The 15121-nt window shown below is 34.8% G+C and overlaps 2 long non-coding RNA genes and 1 pseudogene across 3 annotated transcripts; 2 read left to right on the top strand and 1 right to left on the bottom strand.

The window, feature by feature from the left end:
• Positions 1–1218: 1218 nt before the first annotated feature.
• LOC147499256 (uncharacterized) lies at positions 1219–3447 on the top strand. The gene is made up of 4 exons (XR_015194554.1): positions 1219–1317; positions 2365–2435; positions 3012–3151; positions 3248–3447. It is a non-coding gene; the product is annotated as an uncharacterized LOC147499256 (long non-coding RNA).
• A 2548-nt stretch (positions 3448–5995) lies between these two features.
• On the top strand, positions 5996–8941 carry LOC147499255 (uncharacterized). Its single transcript, XR_015194448.1, has 2 exons — positions 5996–7540; positions 8638–8941. It is a non-coding gene; the product is annotated as an uncharacterized LOC147499255 (long non-coding RNA).
• Positions 8942–10611: 1670 nt separating this feature from the next.
• Positions 10612–12311, bottom strand: LOC147499254 (glutamine synthetase cytosolic isozyme 2 pseudogene; annotated as a pseudogene). The gene has a single exon (XR_015195763.1). The product of XR_015195763.1 is annotated as a glutamine synthetase cytosolic isozyme 2 pseudogene (transcript).
• Positions 12312–15121: the final 2810 nt, after the last annotated feature.

Below are 15121 nucleotides of genomic sequence, written 5' to 3'. Positions count from 1 at the left end.
AGCGACAGGTTTAAAGATTTGAAAAAACACCAATGCATAGCACGGTTCGCATACTCGTATATATATAAAGCGGATACCAGATTTCCCAATTAGTTCCCGTATTCCCGGTTTTATGCCAAAGTTTTAAATGGGAAGGGTATCAGAAAGTTAGACAACCACTTATTTTTTGTTCTTCATTGAAAGGGTAAATTGGTCAACATGCTTCGCCATTAAACCCCTTAAATTACAACCGCGAAAAAACCGAAAGGCACATACTTTTCTTCTTATCTTATATATAAAGCGGATATTCCCGGTTTTATGCCAAAGTTTTAAATGGGAAGGGTACCAGAAAGTTAGACAACCACTTACTTTTTGTTCTTCATTGAAAGGGTAAATTGGTCAACATGCTTCGGCATTAAACCCCTTAAATTACAACCGCGACAAAACCGAAAGGCCGCACATCTATATATATATATATATATATATATATATATATATATATATATATATATAAGCTCGCGCACATTCTCTCTCCTCACCATATCGCTCTATTTTGCACTCCCAATAATATTAGTGGCTCCTAAAAAAGAGGATGTGCTAATAATTAGAAACACCTCTCCAGATTTGTTTAATTCTCTTTCTTCTATTCTCAAATTATAATCACCTCCCTAATACATAAAAGTTTCGGCCAATTTCAAACATATCGGAGAAATATTAGAAGTTTCACCGTTTTAAAACACAAAATAACAAAAGTGTTTTAGAAATAAAAAATTCTCCCAAAAACCACCATCGAAGGGTTTTTGACCCAACCCCGGAAGCGGCAGTGCCAAAGAGAGACGCCCAGCCCACCCGCCTCTTTGATAGTCGAGCGTGGGTGGAAAGAGTGTCGCAAAAGACCGACTCGCCTTGAGAAGCAGTTGGGTGGGCGTGCTTGCCCAGAAGCAATACTTAACACCATGGAAGCGTCAGGCAAAACAACAAATCTACCCGATATCTTCTTCCTTCCAGCGCCGGGTAGAATCGCTCACTTATTTCAACCACCCCACATTAGCGATCACCGGCCAAATAAATAATAGTAGAAGTGCTTACACGCCATGGTTTTCATCAAAATGGAGTGCGATTTGTCAGGGCGAGATGGCGAAGCTTGGAAAAGGCAGATAAGGTTCAGTCATGACTCTATTCCTAGTGGCAGAAAATAAGCACATCTTCTTAATGTCTATCTCCAACACAACATCATAGTAGTAACTAAACTATGAAAAATTACCTATCCCCAGTTCAAGAACTCTCCAAATCCCTCACATTCTTACAAATCTTTACCGCCCGGCATCATTCGACCCGGTACTCCCATCTTTCCAACCAAGTGGATCATAATAACAATCCAATATCCTTAACCTACATTAAAAAATTGATTCAAATCCATTCAACATTACACAAAAAATCATTTTCAATCTACTGAAAACGAATCTCCTCTTACCAATTCTTCATTGTATTGACATCAACTCCTTTATTTCTTAGCAACTCATAATATAAAGATAGACTTCTATCAAAAGCAATTAAGACAAGACACCTATGTAAAACATAAAAAGTAACATATAAGTTAACGGGACAAAAACAAGTTAAATATTGAAGTAAATTTAGGGTGTTAAGGTGAAGTTTACTTAGGGGTCGTTTGTTTTTCTGAGCCTATAAATCTTTGAATCTTTGAATCTTTGAATGGCTCATTCTCTGAATGCTAAATCTTTGATTCTTTGAATTCTAAAAACATGTTTGTTTTCTGTTAGAATAATAACCTGGCTCAAATTTGAATATAAATCATTAGGACAATTTTACTCATGCTATCTATTTTAAACACTAACTTGATTTTTTGTTAAACAAAATATATATTATATTTGAGGAGAAGAGATGGATTATCGAAAAAAATAAATGATAAATAAATTTATTTAAAATATGTTTTCACAAATATATTTTAACAGTTTATTTTCATATTTTGTTTATTTTCAGAATATATATATGTAATTCTATTTTTAACAAAGTGGATATCATTCACCCTAAAAAATGAAAAAACCCGTGACGCCAACATCAAATTTTGAAGAACTTATTTTGAAGCCATAAAAGTCAAGGTAGGAAAGTAGATGGGTTCTTAAGATTGGGTTCTTAAGAAAGGGCAAGAAGGGACTTTCTTGTTTCAAGTATTAGAATTCAAAGATTGAGGAAGAAATTTTGGTCTTTGAATCTTTGAATGCTAAAAGTACCACTGAATGCTTAAACTACTTAAAAAAAACAAACAAGTTTTGAGCCTTTGAATGCTTAAAACTTAAGTTTAAGAGGCTCTGAATGCTGAATTCAAAAAAAACAAACAACCCCTTAAATTGTGACTTTTTGCAGATAAGATGTTTGATGAAAGGCTGCAGAGAACATGAGTAAAGGCTTGGAAACCGTATTGAGGACGGTGGAAGGTAAGTTTTTTACTGTTTTCTTTGTTTTGTTTGCTGAATCAACTATCTCTACTTTTTTTTATGTAAGGTATATGATAATTTTTAGCTTGCTTGGAATTGATGCTAAAACCTTACTTCATTTCATTCCTTATTTGATTTTTTCGATTGAAATTTCTTTGTTATAAAAATTTATTCTCTACATGAAATTGGTTGTACATATTGATTTTTATTTTAATTAATAAATTTCATTATCTAATTTGCTTAATATAGAGATTGATCCAAATTTTCCGATGAACAACTCATTTTGAAATTATCTTATATAGGTGTGAATTATTTGTTAAGATTACCAGGAAGAAATGGGAAATATAGAAGTTGTTTTATATACTTAAATTGCTTTAATTATACTAATAGATCAAACTAAGCATACTTCGTCTTTGATAAAATGTGTGAAAGACATAGTAGTTTGTGATTTTTGTATATTTAGTAATGTCCACCTAAATGTGAACGTTTATCGAATTAGTTAAATTTCATATCGTTTATCATTCTCTTAATCTCTATCAACTAATTAGCCAATATGCTTAATTTGTTTGTTTGCAGTGGGAATTTCATTTGCTATTTCAGAATGGTGGTTGTTATTAGCTATGATTAATGCAAAAAATGTAGCTATGTGTGTTCTACGTACTTTATATTCTTCTCTCGCTCTAGCTCTCTACTCCTGCACAAACTGATAAGATTAAGTGAGATTAGCACCATTTTCTTTATTTTATCATTTATCTTATTTGTTTAATTGCTTTAGTAGTTTAATCAAACTGCTACTGTTGTTGGTGTTGCAGCTTCAGTGAACTTTTGATCAATTTAAATTGGATGGTACGATTTGAGTTTATTGGAGTTCTTGACTTGAGTTTACAAAAAAATGTTAGTATTCCACACATGATATAGAATTGTTTGTTCTTGATTAAATAAAGATATGTTGGTTTCTTTTTCGTTACAAATTTAGTATGTCATTGTTGGTTGTAAATTCTTGAGCGACACTTTAGTGCTGCCATTTTCATTGAATTTATGGCATGTTTTAATGTTATATACAGAAATACCAACCTAAAAGTCAATTTTTAAAAAAAGTAAGTGTAATGTTTGGGTTCTCACATTTCATGTCATGTAGGTCAAATATTGAAAATAATTTGGTGTGACATTTTGTGTGGTTCATTGGTTTAAGTATGACATTTTCAATTAGTTTTAGGAATTTTCATATTTCAATATTTTATTTCTTAGTTGATTTATGTTTTGGTTGTATTGAGTATTGGAGTGATGGGAAGGTGGAAAGTGGTGATAACTAATAAGGACTTGCCAAATCGATTTTGGGAAGGACGATCATTTGAAAATATGCATGGAGGTCAGTTGTTAATTAACCTTTCTACAAGAGGAAATAGGTGAGATAAATTATACCAAAGTTAAGATTTTTTTTTTTTTTTTTGGTTTATTATTATTATTATTATTATTTTATTCATATCAGATTTTGCTGCAGAGAAGGTGAGGGAGTATTCCAACAATAGTTATGTAGAAGACCATCAATAATCCCGAGATGAAACATTCGTATACCATTAGTGTCATTGAAGCTTGGAAAGCTTATGAATAAAATTCACTTTACTGTTGATCCTCATATCATATTTAGGAAACAGGTTTGTCGTTTGATTGTTATCATAGATTTTTTTCATATTGCTTTCATTAGAAAGTAAAAAGTCGTTTGTTGAATGTTGGTTCTTGCCCATTGGCATTGCTTTGTTGAGATTGTAATATGATTCTTTTATTTTAAAATATGGATCTATGAGAGAAAGGGTAAAATATGGAGGCGGCTTAATTTCATAACTATTTCTCTCAAATTGCTACAATTTGGCCAAGCGTATATCTTGGTTATTTTTGCAAGCACATTTTGATCATAGGCATTTGTCTTATACATCCGTACAAACATCATGCAATAAGACAATTTCCCATTTTCCTTGCCATAAGGCTACGTTTGGTTTGCGTAATTTGGACTCCTGGAAAGTGGATAGTTGTTAACCACCTAAACCGCCATGTTTATATTAGAAATTAGAGTATCATCGCCATGTTTATAGGAGTGAGAGGGAGTATTGTTACCATATCTTCTGGGTGTTTTAAGGAAAACTTCTTTTTTGAAAGATGGGAAGTTGATTTCCTCCAAAACAGCCCAAAAAAATCGCGATAAACCTCTACTCCTCCTACAAATGTGGTGTTTCTCCTATTATCTCTCCAATTCTCATGAATTTGGTTTCCTTGAACCAAACGAACATAGCCTAAATCTCTTCACGTATATGTAGTAAGTCTTCAGATTTCTTAACCATTTTCAGTATTGTACCCTCTAGGCCTCTATGTTTCTTACACAACGGTGTTTCGTTTTTGTATGAGTTAGCTAACATTACCTCTACTTAACAGCTAAAGCATGCATCTCCTTAGATTTTGCTATTTCTGTTGTCAATGCTGATATTATGTGTTTGTATGTGTGCTATACCATTGAATTGACTTAAGGACAAGAAGAACATGATGTTTCCACTATCATAAGCTTGGAAGGCTTATGAATAAAATTCACTTTACTATCGATCCTCATATCATATCTAGGAAACAGGTTTGTCATTTGATTGTTATCATAGATTTTTTTCATATTACTTTCATTAAAAATTAAAAAGTCGTCTGTTCAATGTTGGTTCCTACCCATTGTTATTGCTCTGTTGAGATTGTAATATGATTCTTTTATTTTAAAATATGGATCTATGAGAGAACAGGTAAAATATGGAAGTGGCTTAATTTCATAACCATCTCTCTCAAATTGCTACAGCTTGGCGCAAGTGTATATCTTGGTTATTTTTGCAAGCACATTTTGATCATAGGTATTTGTCTTACACATCCATACAGACATCATTCAATAAAACAATTTCCCATCTTTCTTGCCATAAGGCTACGTTTGGTTTGCGGAATTTGGACTCCTGGAAAGTGGATAGTTGTTAACCACCTAAACCGCCGTGTTTATATTAGAAATTAGAGTATCATTGCCATGTTTATAGGAGTGAGAGGGAGTATTTTCACCATATCTTCCGGGTGTTTTAAGGAAAACAACTTTTTTTTTTGAAAAATGGGAAGTTGATTTCCTCCAAAACAAGGCCCAAAAAAATCGCGATAAACCCCTACTCCTCCTACAAATGTGGTGTTTCTCCTATTATCTCTCCAATTCCCATGAATTTGGTTTCTTTTAACCAAACGAACATAGCCTAAATCTTTTCACGTATATGTAGTAGGTCTTCAGATTTCTTAATTAGTTGACGGAGATGCATGCTTTAACCATTTTCAGTATTGTACCCTCTAGGCCTCTATGTTTCTTACACAACGGTGTTTTGTTTTTGTATGAGTTAGCTAACCTTACCTCTACTTAACAGCTAAAGCATGCATCTCCTTAGATTTTGCTATTTCTGTTGTTAGTGTTGATATTATGTGTTTGTATGTGTACTATACCATTGAATTTACTTAAGGACTAGAAGAACACGGTGTTTCCGCTATGAACGGGTGGAGTTCTTGGTAATAGAAAAGACTATTCGTTAATAAGATTACAAATATCGATTTCATATACCAGTTTTTAAAAACTTATCATGATATATTTCTTATGCCATGGCTATACTTATCAAGAGTTGATGGCGGCTCAATAAAAGATATGCTAACTCTTTAGCATCCTGGAGGCACTGAACTTTTTTTTTACAATTAAATTTCATTTGTATCGTGCACAGGGGCGGATCCAGGACTTGCAATCAAGGTGGGATGCTACTAGAAATTGTCGCTACAAATTTTTCGCCCCTGATCGTGCACAAGTTGTGTTTTGGGATTTATGCATAACTTTTGAAGGATGAACTTTGAGATGCTTTTGCATGCATTATTCAGAGGAAGAAAAAATGCATGAATTCCATTTTTAGTTTAATTATTGATCATGGATTCCACTTATTTCAAAAGTTAAAATTATACATGTTTTGGTGATCAGAAAGTAGATTATAAAAATTTCAAAATGTGTGCCATGATTTTATAATCTAAATATACCATTATAATCAATTCCAACATCTAAGTTTGCTTCATGATCCATTTTTCTTATATGTGCAAGTCAAATAACAGTTAGCGGTGAATATTCTTAATGTAACTTCTTAAAGATTCTGATCCAAAATATTTCAGGTAAGCAGTCAACTGAATTTAGTGTCACTGCATGCCTGCAGTAGCATTGTGAGAAATGTTGGTTTTAACATTTCTTTGTCATCTGCTTCTAAATATGATGGAGAACCCATATGGGAACAACTCGAACATATCCCCGGCCCAACACCTAATGTTTTGTGTATTTACTGGGACTTGACTTTTTTGCTATGGGATCTACCAATGCGCACTTACTATGGTTTGTAGCAATTCTTTTGCCGTTAAATTTTTTTTAAACAGGTCTGTTGATCATCATATTTTCTGTTTTGTTTTGCTTTTATATTATTTCTACTTGATATACCCGTCTCTTCATGTCGGACCAATTCAGAATAATCATTCAAAAAGCTTCGACTATTATACATAGGTATAAGATATGTAGTGACATACTTTAATTTATTGTAGCTCATATTATTCTTTCTTAATACTTTGAGAATATTAATTGCACCTTTTGCAACATAGATGGCCAAGTCAGATTCCTACTACCAGTTGAATACCGAACTCAAGTTACTTACAATGTCGACAACTTTACTTTGTTATTAACTATTTCTTCCTTTAAGATGGATACATTGGGAATTCTCCAAAGGTTTCCATTACTCTCATATTGAGTTTCTCCACTGCATGTTTGGGGGGTTATATCTGGGTCACTTTCATTTAGTGGAATCATCACGTGCAAGTAATTTCCCTTACTTTTCTACTGTTTTAATTTGACTGTTTTGTTCATGTATGAAACTGAAATTTTACTAAAAGTTTCTCTCTGTAGTCTTTTTAAAGTTTGATTTGTAAAGAATATGAGCTTAATTTAGTTTTGTGAAAGGATACTAGCCTTATAGAGCTGGATTTCATTGCATACTGATATTTGAAGGGCTACATATCAACTCTCACTCCTACAGGTTAGTATTGATGTTCTTAGAGATTGTTTGTTTTTTAAATGTTTGAATAGTTTAATGAGTTTTGTTGAGTGTTGTGTTTGAAATGTTGAATAGCTAAATGGGTTTTGTCCCTTTATGTTAGAATTTTTTTGTGAAACCTCACGTGCTGGATCAAATAAGCAATATGGAAAGTCGTTACATACTGAATGCCTCTATTTAGATTACTTTTAGTTTTTTACTTGGATTGTTGGAATATGCAATTTCAGTATTCTTTGTGGAAGCTTGCATATTATACATGGATGAAACTAAAAGGGAATTCATGTTACCCTTGAATACAACCATTCCCATGGATAATATAGGAACCACACGTGCATAAAAGGTGGAATTATTGATGTTTCTATGTGATTGCATGAAAAAAAAATGCAATTGTTCTATAAACTACAAACAAACTTAAAAACTATATGAGAGTTCATAGTCAATTCAATAAATTTTTAAAAGCTTTTGCATGTTTTAATTAAAAACACAAATACATGGTCAATGTCCCTTGCTACTTACCAAATATTTAGACTAATCCTTTTTTTTTTTAGATCACCAAGTGAAGGACTTGGGTATCTATTACAACTCGGTCTTAATTTGCTTTAACATTTGTTTTAAGTTTACCAAGTCACGAGAAAAAACGCCAAAAACATCTAACTTGAATAAAAATCAATTATGTCTTCCCTATTTTCACTTTCGAAAAGTGAAAGCATTTGCCCTAAAGACTTTAAAATGTGTGGAAATAAAGTATTGTACTTACTCAAATATATTAACGGGTGTATCTTAGGTCGTGACTTCATTGCCACAAACTGGAGAAATGGAAGAGAAGGGAAAGAAGTCGTTAATTCACCAAGTCAATTCCATAGCACAACATCCTATTGTGCCTCCCCATCGAAGATATACTATGCCCCCTAATTTGGTATATATATGTGCCTCCTAATCAAAGATTTACTCTTTCTCCATCTGTTGTACTGGAGAAAGCAAGAATAGAGATTATTTCTTTTTGAGAACCATCTCTTTTGTAAACAAAATGCTAAATGTATCAAGTCTAAGAAAATCATGTGTATGTGGTTTGCTTGCAGGTACCAAGTTAAATTGCCAAAAAATTTCAACGACATGCTTGCAGTCATTGCTCCATGACACATTTATCTATAGGGTAATAGAATGGTGTGCAACCATCGTAAGTTGTTATAGGAGCTCCTAATCAATTTAAAGTTGGTGAGTAGTATGCATAGAGGGGAGAATGAGAGAAATGAGGAACTCAATCAGTGGGCTTGGAGTATTTATTTTATTTAATTTTTCTCTTTCGTTACTAGAATTAGTCCTAAGTGAAAAATTATGCAAAGTCTTCTTGAATATTTAATGAGTTGTCTTTTAGTTTTAGAAGTAATTTGTGTTATGTATAAATATGAAGTTATATATCTTAGTATGGTTGATCTATGAGAATTGTATTATTTTGATTTTCAGGTTCTGACAGGATTTAAAATTGGGGTTTTTAGATAAAACCCCCCAAAGTTTGGTACACTTTGTAAAGAACCCCCCATGATTTGAAAACTCACACTTAACCACCCACTCCGTCCCAATTCTGTTTCTCTCATATCCCTATTTTCGTTATTGACAACTCTACCCTTTGGGGCCTCTATAAATTCCACCCTAAATTCCCCAACTCCAAATTCCAAATCAAGTGAGAAATTTAGGGTTTACGCATAAGATGAGCAAAATGGGTGGTACCATACTATGTAGCATACCATTTTTTGGATAATACATACTATATAACATCCTGTTGAGCCCCATTATCACTTGGTTCTCACTAGAAGTTTTGGACTGCCAAAGTAAGGATGATACATATTATATATCATCCATTATTTGGAATGCTACATACCATATACCATCCTTTTGAGCACCATTATCACTTGGTTCTCACCATTCTTACTAGATCTGATAAAATGATATACCCATATTCTTGTAGGAGCAGTGATATATATATTCATGTATACTTCTCACAGTCCTTGATTGAATTTCAATAGCATAGAAGCCATGTTACCATGATAATTGCATCTCCATTGGGTACATTGTTTTATAGGGACACACATAGGGTAGCAGATTTGTTAACATCTTAGGAAGGAGTATTATTTGTAGCTATATCTAAACTAGAGAAAAGTTTAATATTGTTTGCTCCGTCAGTATTTTTTGCTTTTCTTCAACAAGACGCTTAAAATTTCATATTCTAATTATGAATTGTTTCCTTGGACTTGAATACCTTGGACTTTAATAGCTTCACAATTCTATGGGAAACAATATATATATATTATGTCCTTTCTGCGTCACAATTGTTGCAATATATATATTGAGTTTAATTAAAATTAATGCTTAAAATATCCGTTTTCTGGAAAACTTGAAAGAAATTATTTTGTAAAAAAAATGTTTGTAGTATTGAGTTCTTGGTTTGATATATTTTGATGGGGGTTTTATGTTAACGTTTGCTTCTACAGTTCTTCCCGCATTGATTAAGTTAAGTTTTATTTTGTTGATTCACTATTTTTTTTGGTTATAAGATTGCTATAACTTTATGGCTATACTATAATAATCTGGCCATGCAAAAAAAAAAATGTTTAACTATTTTCATATTTCTACTAAGTTGTAAGGCCAAGATTTATGCTCATGATCAATAGGAAGATTAGGTCAGTGCACAATAACTATACTACACCACTAACGTATGTCTTGATGTATTCTGCTTTGGAGGGAATCTTAACTACACATGGAAGGTTGAAGGGTAAAAAATTCTAGTAATATTACGTCTTCTGAAGTGCTGCATGAGTTGGTTTGTCCATCTTCATGAAATTAAATATGACCATATATGACATAAGATATGTGTTATTGAGTATTAATTTGCACAATTGTTTACTTCATATGTATTTTGTGCATCTTCAACAATTTTATAATATGCAGATTGCATTCTTTTAATGATTGTGAGATTTTTTCGGTCCCCGTTCGTTGAACGGGTCCAAAAATCTAGTATATATAATATAATAGATATAACATATTTGCCCATCATCTTCAGCACAAAGAAATATAGATGTCTTATAGAATTTCACACAACCATCTAACTAGAAATTGAACTACGTACAAATTAAGTTCTGATATAGGGAACAGTATTAATCTTGGAAACAATACTTAAATATGGCCAACAGTTCATACTAATGCCATGGTAAGACAACTTTAAGAGATGAATAGATCTGCTGGATTTCTAGAATGGCTTCCAAAGGATAGTGGTCTCAGCAATCATGGATGTAACCATATAAGGATCCATGTTGGATGCAGGTCGCCGATCTTCAAAATAACCTTTCCCAGCCTTCTCAGTGTCACGTCCAACACGAACTGAGGCCCCTCGGTTTCCAACTCCCCACAAGAATGTATTGAAATTAGCTGTTTCACATCGCCCAGTGAGGCGACGCTCATTTCCTTCACCATAAACAGCAATATGTTCATTGTGCCTCATACCAAGCTTTTCAATAGCCTTCTTAATTAACTCATAACCACCATCATTTCTCATCGAATTAGTACTGAAGTTGGTATGAGCCCCTGATCCATTCCAGTCTTCATGGATAGGCGCGGGGTCAAAAGACACAATGACTCCAGCAATTTCAGCGACTCGTTGTAAGATGTACCGCGCAACCCATAGTTCATCAGCTGCTGAGATGCCTACCACAGGGCCTACTTGGAATTCCCACTGGCTTGGGGCCACTTCACTATTGATTCCACAAATGCTAATTCCAGCATAAAGACAGGCCTTATAATGTGCATCGACAATGTCACGCCCAAAAACCCTGTCAGCGCCGATGCCACAATAATATGGTCCCTGAGGACCAGGGGAAACTCCAGCAGGCCAACCAACAGGCCATTTAATATCTTTCTGTAGAAGGGTATACTCTTGTTCAATACCAAACCAAGGTTCTTCAGCAGCAACATTAGGATCATTAAAAATCTTAACTGCGTTGTAACGTTTATTTGTAGGAATTGGTTCACCTGTAGGTGTATAAGTATCACACATGACAAGAATATTATTACCTCTCCTGAATGGATCTTTGAAGATTGCTTGTGGATACAAGAGGACTTCACTATCTTCACCGGTAGCTTGACCAGTACTTGAGCCGTCGAAGCTCCACTTGGGAAGCTTTTGAGGACCACTTACTGGTCCAGAAAGAGTCCTTGCTTTGCTTCTGAGGTCCATAGTACCCCCACCAATCCATATGTATTCAGCAATTACTTTCTCAGATGAACTGGAGAGATCCATATTGACAAGACTAGCAAGCAATGACTTGCCTGAAAACTTGAAGGATTGTTGAGAAACTTCACCCATTCTAACTTATAAATGTGGCTTGTTTCTCCTATGATGGAAATGGTGGTTATATAGCAGAGTAGGTTAGGAACACGACAAGGGGAAGAAATGTGTGATTCACAGAGCACACCTCATGCTATGTTGGGCTTACACGTATACTTGCATGCATGAAATGGAATCTTGTTTGTTACATTAGGCATCAGGAAGTCAGCAAGATAGGATTACTAATTAAACCGTTTCATAAACAAAAGATGGGCGGAGAAACAGCATATACTCCAGCTTCAGGGGAATATCTCGACTCAGTGTGGAGCGTGGAGCACTTCACTAGTGAAACTCAGAAGCTCGACATCAAGGATGATATCCGGCTTATAAATGTCGAAAAGGTAAGCACATAGGTGTGCATATGCAACACGAGGGTTGATTAATGAACCATAAAACTTTTAACAACTCTTTGATATGTATATCATACAGACCAATCTCGATGACCATGAATATTTTGACGTGTTTCAGACCTGCGTCTTGACGTGTTATAACCGATTTACATGGGATTTTCAAAAGTTTCAAAAACAAAGTAGGAGACAGGCATGTGCATTCTATATCTTATGCTAGCTCATAGCTCATTTCTTATTCAGAGATGCATGTGGTAGACTGCGGCTAAGACATTTTGACCCAATGCCTGGGTCTCTACAAGAGTGACGGAGTCTAGACATATTTGCTGCAGGAACTGGGACTGCTTCACAGACAGGCCGCAATTTTGAACTGTTCTTTTTGCTATACATCTTTGCAGTATTAAAAAGTTGGTAGCACGACACGCCCAGTAGCAATTACCTCTCCATTATTATTACAGGATGGTTAATATTGAAAAATCAGAAGTAATCCCTTTTACCAATGTCTTACGGTCTTACCATAGCACATCATCTTCAGTACTTCTGTTGCATCTACAGTCTAAAAAGTTGAAGGGTGAACTAGTGTTACCCCCACTAGATGAGCCAATTAGGATTTCCTCCTAGATGGGAAATTAGAGTCTCCTCCCTAAACACACAGTCAACTGGATTGTGTCAACTGGGTGTGACCGTTATTTCAAGTCAAACAACTGAAAATGACATAAATGCCCTCATTATTTCAAAAAAAAATGTTCAATTTTAATTAGGTGGGGGTATTTGTGTCATTTTCAATTGTTTGATTTGAAATTTAACGATCAAACCAAATTGACAATGTGTTTAGAGGGGAGACCCTAATTTCCCATCTAGTGGGGAAAAATCCTAATTGGCTCATCTAGTGGGGGTAATACTAGTTAACCCAAAGTTAAAAAACTGAAATAAGCTATAAAAGACCCGTTTCGTTCTACTGGAGTATCAGAGACGTTGACCCTACAAACTTGATGAAAAAGAAAACCCCTATAATGGTAAGCATTTTTAATCTACTTATCAGCATTCTAGACTTATTGTGTCTTTAGTAGGTTTCTGGTCAGAACACTGAAAAAAGTAAAGCAGCACTATGCTTTCTGAACTAGTGAACTGTACCTCCTATTCAAAAATTACAAGTACTCTTTGACAAAATTAAGAGAGATTAGGCCTATATCTCCCCTACTCTTAGGCAGTTTTGAAGCATTCTAAACATCTCAATACTGCACAAGTACTCTTTGACAAAATTAAGAGAGATTAGGCCTATATCTCCCCTACTCTTAGGCAGTTTTGGAGCATTCTAAACATCTCAATACTGCATATTTTTTCTTACTAGGTATCTTGTCAGTCGACATCACCTTCTCAATTTGCAGCTAATTTTTTTGCTAATCCTAGTATTACAGGATGTAACAAACTGTTCATCAGTTTATGTTGAATACTTGAAATCTTGAATATATGAATGCGCAGTGCAAGACATAAGATTTGGCATTAAGTGATATCCAACATACGAAATTCAATTGCTAAAAACCGACCAATAGTCAGATTTCCCCCTACCCAAAAATTGACTAAAGAACATGAGAGATGCACCTTTAACTAGGAGTGTTCATTTGGACCCGAAACCTGACATAAAAAATTGACGAAAAACCAACCCGCACCCGATAAACCACGAACCCGACCCTTACTTTTAACCTTAAACCGACTCCACAACCCGACCCCAAAACCCGATTGAAGCTCAATAATCGCACAGGCAATAGCATTTTCAATACAAAAGACTCTCAAAGTCTCCTCAGTCTCTTCAAGAGATTTGTCAAACACTCTAAACAAATTCGTCAAACACCCAACGAAATTTTAGGTGACAAAATAATAACAATGTCAAAACTGAACCTGAAGTTGAAGCTATTGAAGAACCCATTTCAAAGCCTTGGAATTTGAGACCAAGGAAACGATGGCGATGGCGAAATCGTTGAGGTCAAGAGGACAAAATACTAGCAAATGGAGTGAATTTGTATCTTAAATGATACTAGAAGTTTATCCTCTACTAAACTCTCAAAGTACCACCCAAAAACAAGAAATGAACAGAATAGACAGAACTCTCTTACTATTTCTTTGACATGATAAAACCAATACTAAAGTCCCTCAACAGTTGGCCTTGGCAACATGCTCAATCCCATCTTTCTTCTTGATGGCATAACTGTTGGAAGAACCCTTGGCAGCATTAATGAGCTCATAAGCCAAACACTTAACAATTGTCTTGATGTTCCTGAATGCACTCTCATGACTCATGACTCACGAGCACCAGTAGTAAGAAGATATATTGCCTGATTAACACGCCTCAGTGGAGAGAAATATCAACAGCTTGACGCTCACAACACCAGCAGAACCAATACGAGTGGCTTCTTATGATTAGCACGCCTCACAACACCAGCACAACCATTTTCCACGCATGTTAAGGTGTGAGTTCGAGCCACCATCTTCCCCCTCCTCTTGTTCTCTGGTTTTTTTGGGTTTTGAAGAATCGGGTTACCGAAAACCAAAATCGATAGAGTACCCGACCCAGTCGGTTATAGGGTAGGTTTCGGTAGTTGTTTCCCTCTTTCTACCCCAAACCCGAGACCGAACCGAAATTGTCGGTTAGATTTTCAGATTACCCGAACCTGACAAAAACACAAATTTTCGGTACGGGTAATCTGACCCAACCCGAATGAACATCCCTACCTTTAAAACACGAATGAACACAATTATATTTTGTTATGCCTACCCTTATTTCTCTCCTCTGTTATATTTTCTTTCAAATAAAACCATGAATCATTAGCCCACAAGGTG

Source organism: Coptis chinensis, chromosome 5 (assembly GCF_015680905.1).
Source record: "Coptis chinensis isolate HL-2020 chromosome 5, ASM1568090v1, whole genome shotgun sequence".
NCBI classification, from domain to species: domain Eukaryota; kingdom Viridiplantae; phylum Streptophyta; class Magnoliopsida; order Ranunculales; family Ranunculaceae; genus Coptis; species Coptis chinensis.
This window is presented reverse-complemented; position numbering and strand designations above follow the sequence as displayed.